Source organism: Anopheles bellator, chromosome 2 (genome assembly GCF_943735745.2).
Source record: "Anopheles bellator chromosome 2, idAnoBellAS_SP24_06.2, whole genome shotgun sequence".
NCBI lineage: Eukaryota > Metazoa > Arthropoda > Insecta > Diptera > Culicidae > Anopheles > Anopheles bellator.
The window spans coordinates 73408683-73413649 of record NC_071286.1 but is presented as its reverse complement, the minus strand read 5'-3'; the positions used below and the strand labels follow the sequence as shown (position 1 = coordinate 73413649).

The window sequence follows — 4967 nt, the reverse complement described above, 5'->3', positions numbered from 1 at the left end:
TAAGCCCCAAAAAGGAGCCAACGTGATCTGCAGCCATGGGCTGGGAAAAGAAAATGGTAAAACATTTTTGTGTTCCGCCATTTACACCAAAATATGAAAGCAGACAGTTATTGATTATTCTGGACAGATTTGGCACTCGGCGAGTGTTCTGGAAAGATTTGGCAATCGATAATGTTGTTCGCGCACTCGGCACAGAGTGCCGGACCTCCTATGGCCTAGACGCGTAATAACTCTTCAGATCGATCCTCATCAATATCAATTCGAGTGTCTTGGTGGCGACCATGATCTCAAGGTTGGCCTATTTAGAGAAACGTTACAAATGGTAAAGCGATTAAGCGTACATGACAGTTGTAGCTTGTAATTATGATGCCGCCTGCGAGTGGACGGGACGGGCCGACGCGTTCGGTGTGTTGGAAGCTGGGCCCGAGACCAATTTCATGATGTTTGTGAAATCGATAATCAAAAATAACCCATTAGCCAAGTGTGTACATACGCCGAGTCGCCGCAATCGCATATTGATTTAATGGTTGCTTCCTTCCTGTTCATCGGAAACCGTTGGGCCGGTGGGACACCCAGTTTTATGTAATACGCTGCCACTGCACAGCGCTAGTTAACATTTCAATAATTGTCCGTGTTACTGGAATGTAAGGGGAACAGACAGAAAGTTTGGCGTTCGAATAGGGCAAACAATTTGCAGATTCGTCAGATGAACCAACATTTGGTGCGAATCGCAGAGTGTGAAGAAAACGGTGTTTGTAAGTCAGCATCTTTGGTTGGATTGGGTGTCTATTTCACTCTAGTTCGATTAACAAAGTACCTCCCGATAAGAGCACCCTGGTTGAGTTGGTTGGCTCCACGAATAATAAAAACCCAACGTCAAGGATGTGAAACGCATTTTAGTGCTCATTGAATGGCCGTAACTGAGGAAGCACTAGGTGCACGAAGAAACAACAAGGTGGTGTATCTCTGTGAACCAATAACGACACGATCGTGTTGAACCCCGTGTGTGGCTAATACAACGCGTGGAAGGATACGAATGTTCCTTGTGATCGCAAAAATCACTGTGAATGATGGTGTGCATGGCGTTGGTGATGCTGGCGCTGATTAGCGCTGATGGAACGCAATAGTTAGGTGCACAAAAAATGGAACACGAGCCTCACAAATAACCTCTCACCAAAGGGACACATACCATCGGCACACATACGCTCTCTTTCTGTCTCCCTCTCACTCTCTCTGTCTGTCTCGCTCTTGCGTTGTTGCGAAGTTACATGCCCCTAATGCATCGAACGCGTCCCAATTGAATGGTAAATGTGGATTTTTGGGAAAGAAAAACAATAAACTTTGATTTTAGTATTTTTAGCAACGCGCGTCCTCATAACGGCGTCGAATTTTTCCCAACACACATTTTGAACACAAGAACACGACGTCTTAACGTTTCTCTCGGTACCAAACGGGCGATATTTTTAGAAATTTTATCTGTTGTCCATTCGAATATGTTGTCAGTATTGATTTTTCTTCGGTCTGGAACGCACCTAACCATCTCTTCGCGCGTAAGCGACAGTGTGTAAGTTTTCCTCCCACGATCGGCGATCGGCAGCGATCGTTACACAGTGTCTCGATTAATTTGTTCCCCCCGGTTTTTATCCGACAACCCCTTTTTTCCAGTAAATTGCGTATTTGAAGCTTGAAATCAAAAACTTACCATGAGTGAAACAAGAAACTTGATGACCACCTTTCTCGTACTAATCTCTCTACTGCTATTGCTCTACCTGATCTACGAAGGGTTCGCTCAGCCCGACATGTAACCACCGAGCACACCGCACCGAGCACTGCCCGTGAGTTACCGTGTGTATACTAAAAAGCCCAAATGTGCGTATCGTGCCCGTTTGTCAATCACCCTCCCCCCCGGTTCTGCACCTTTAGCTTCAGCTTCACGATCACCGCCAGCAACTCGTACCATCTTCTCTTCTCCACAAGCACCCCTTAAGCACTCCGTCACCGATCGCAATGTTGTTCCAACATCGAGCAGGAAACGGTAAGCATAAGAAGTGAAGATCACCACCGGTAAAATTGGTCACCGAATTGATCACAGATCACACCCGATCTCTCCAAAACTACAGCGTACCCCCAATCCGCCACTGCATCACCGCCACGGCCGTTTTCCTCTAGTGCACTAGTGTGTTTTGTTGGTACGCAATTTAGTAGCACCCCTACCTAGCCCGAGCCCTCGCTGTGACACTCTTTTGCGCTCACCTTCAAAACGATGGAGGCGCATGGTGTGTCAGCGCCGACGATGACGGCACCGGTGGTAAGTGTTTGAACCGTTCGGCGGCACTACCTGAACCACGTTTCCAGTGTCTCGGATGGTGCGCCTGAAACCCCTTACACCCTTTTTACCTCTTTACATTCCAGGTTTCTCCGGTGTACCGGTGGGTTAAGAGTATTAATCGGAATTTATCTAGCGTAGCATTTCTTCGCCGGCAGTGCTGCTTCGTAACATTCAACCAGATCATTGCAGCGGCCACAAGCGGCCACCCCGGCGTCTCAGCGATGAAGAAAGACGATAAGCTGACGAAGGAAAAGCTGGACCGCAAAGTGAGACACCCCACGGCATCGTTTTCCACAAAATCCATCATCATGAACCTGATAATAGCATTTTTTCTGTACTTGCTGCGACGCACGATAGGTGAGTGTTACGGGAGGGTTTTTCGGATCTCACCTAAAAGGGTTGGCTCGAGATTAATGGCGGGATTTCTTTTTCATTTTAGAAGCTGGTGGGAAAAGTGCGATCACAAAGTATAGTAAATTTATCAAGTAAAGTTTGTTGTACCGACACCAAAAAGCCAACGAAACCAGCGGAATGCAAATAAACTTTTTTATATGAGATCTGTCTTCTGCCCCGCAACGGTCCCAACGGTTGTTTTGTTATTACTTACTCTTCGCGCCGTCCGAAACGAACCCACGCACACACGGTTGCTTATCATTTACATTTTAATACTTTATTAGCGGGTTTGATTTACAATATCTTAATATACATGCACTCTGCGCAATGCGTTCTGTGTGATAGATAAAGGTTATGTCTTATGGTTTACTAATTATTGTTATACTTTTAAAGATTTGCTTCAAACTGCTGCCGCCCTTTCCCAAAACACTGCCCCCCGTGTGTTTGGGGGCTGTAGATCGGGTGGTGATCATCCATTGGAGAGAGAGAGAGAGTTATTATCAGTAGTGTTGATAAAAGCTTTCCTAGTGCCTCTCCTCCACAGTATCATCCGTCTATCCGTTTGTTTCGTCGTCAGGCTAGCACATATGGGCCTAGGGGGGGTATAGTGGGTATAGAGACTGGTAGGAGGAAATTGGATCACTTTAAAGAGTTAGTTTTATTTTGCTGGCTGCTTCGTTAATGCTGCTTAATCGCTTTACCGCCATCGAATCGCTCACTCAAAAAACACAAAACGTAACGATTCCTGCTGCTGCGTTGTGTACTGCGTCGGGATACGAGACTGTCTGACACACGCCTACTGCGCGCTGAACACCCAATGCAATGATTCAACTGTCGTACCCTAACTCCTGACGGGGTTGCTTTACGAGTCTAGTCTACAGTGACGTACCAGTGAAGTGACGTTAAAACCTTGATTGGCCTACTAGACTTGCCTTGGGGGGAAGGTTCCACCGGTAGCTCGGTGTTGTCGATTGTTTGCACGAGGCGCGAAGCACCGCGGAACCGAGAAGTTGAGAACAACCTAGTGTACCGGCAAGGAAAAGCAAAAACGTCGTAACGGTTACCGAGCTACGTATTATGAGCTATAGTTATTTATGCGTTGCTGTATGCGCGTACAATGATATCTGAATTCCGAACTGATATTATTCGTTTACAAATACTGCCCCGCTAGCAATATATATTTATATATATATAGATCTATATATAGAGAGAGAGAGTGGCCCAGATACTTTTAAACTTGTTTTTTTATGATTATATATGCCTAGGTATGTATTTAGTTAGAATATTTATTTAACAATAAATAGTTCAATAGCTTTTTTGTTTGGTTTTGTTTTCATATTGTTCAACAAGAAATACAGACGGTATTTGTTTTTTGTTCTCGCTCTCTCTCTCTCGCGCGCGCTCTCTCTCTCTCTCTCGCTCGCTTTCTTTCTCGTTTTTGTTTTCTACTTGACTTTGACATTAATCTATTTCGTTTTCGTCTTTTTTACTTCATCTCCATGCGCGAAGCGCGATGAAAAAACGTTTCTCGTTTGCTGCGCGGGAATGCGGGAATCTGGAGAAGGGTTTGGGGCGGCCAGGGCCCCCTGACTGTAACGATCTTCAACGATTAGTTCACACAGATAGTTCACGTTTAATAAATGCAATATTGTGTGTCCGCGCCGGCTGTGGAACAGAACCGGAACTGGTCAAAGTAAAAGCAGCGTAAAACCGTGTACCACACCACCGGAGACCGCTTCGGGTTGCCCGGCGGGTTTTGCACGCGCTAAAAACGGTCCAATTAGATTGGTTAAATATGCTCTCTTATTTACCCACCGCGTTTGCTTCTTCTGCGGCGTTTGGTCGGAAAGGCTAAATCGAATAATGGCGTGCAGTGGTTAAACGGCCATTCGACCGCTGTGGGCCGGTGGTACATAACGAGACTAAACAACACCGCGCGGCTGTGTGAATCAACAGTAATTAAAAAGTATGTGACTTCCGCGAGGGACGCTCCGAGCCGCCACACCGTTTGATTCCATATTCATAATATGGCAACGATTACATCTCTGCAGTCTGCCCTCTATCTAACGTGTCAGTTGAACGTGTATCGAACAATGGTTAATTTAAAAGAGTGCGATCCGTGAGCGATCGTTCGTCGACCCGCGTAACTCTACCAAATTAAAAACAGGAACCATGCCCTGCCTGCTGCTGAACAGAATTTCACGCCATCTCTGCCTGGTTGCACTATGCACTAGGACAGGCAGGC

At 46.0% G+C, this 4967-nt stretch overlaps 1 protein-coding gene across 4 annotated transcripts in view; it reads right to left on the bottom strand.

The window, feature by feature from the left end:
* Positions 1 to 2983: 2983 nt before the first annotated feature.
* LOC131211195 (synaptotagmin 1) overlaps positions 2984 to 4967 on the bottom strand; it is a 12350-nt gene continuing 10366 nt past the window's right edge. For all 4 annotated transcript variants that reach the window (XM_058204581.1, XM_058204583.1, XM_058204584.1 and 1 more), the window contains one exon: positions 2984 to 4967. This exon is cut by the window's right edge and continues 597 nt beyond it. The gene's annotated coding sequence lies outside the window, so the exon portion shown is untranslated.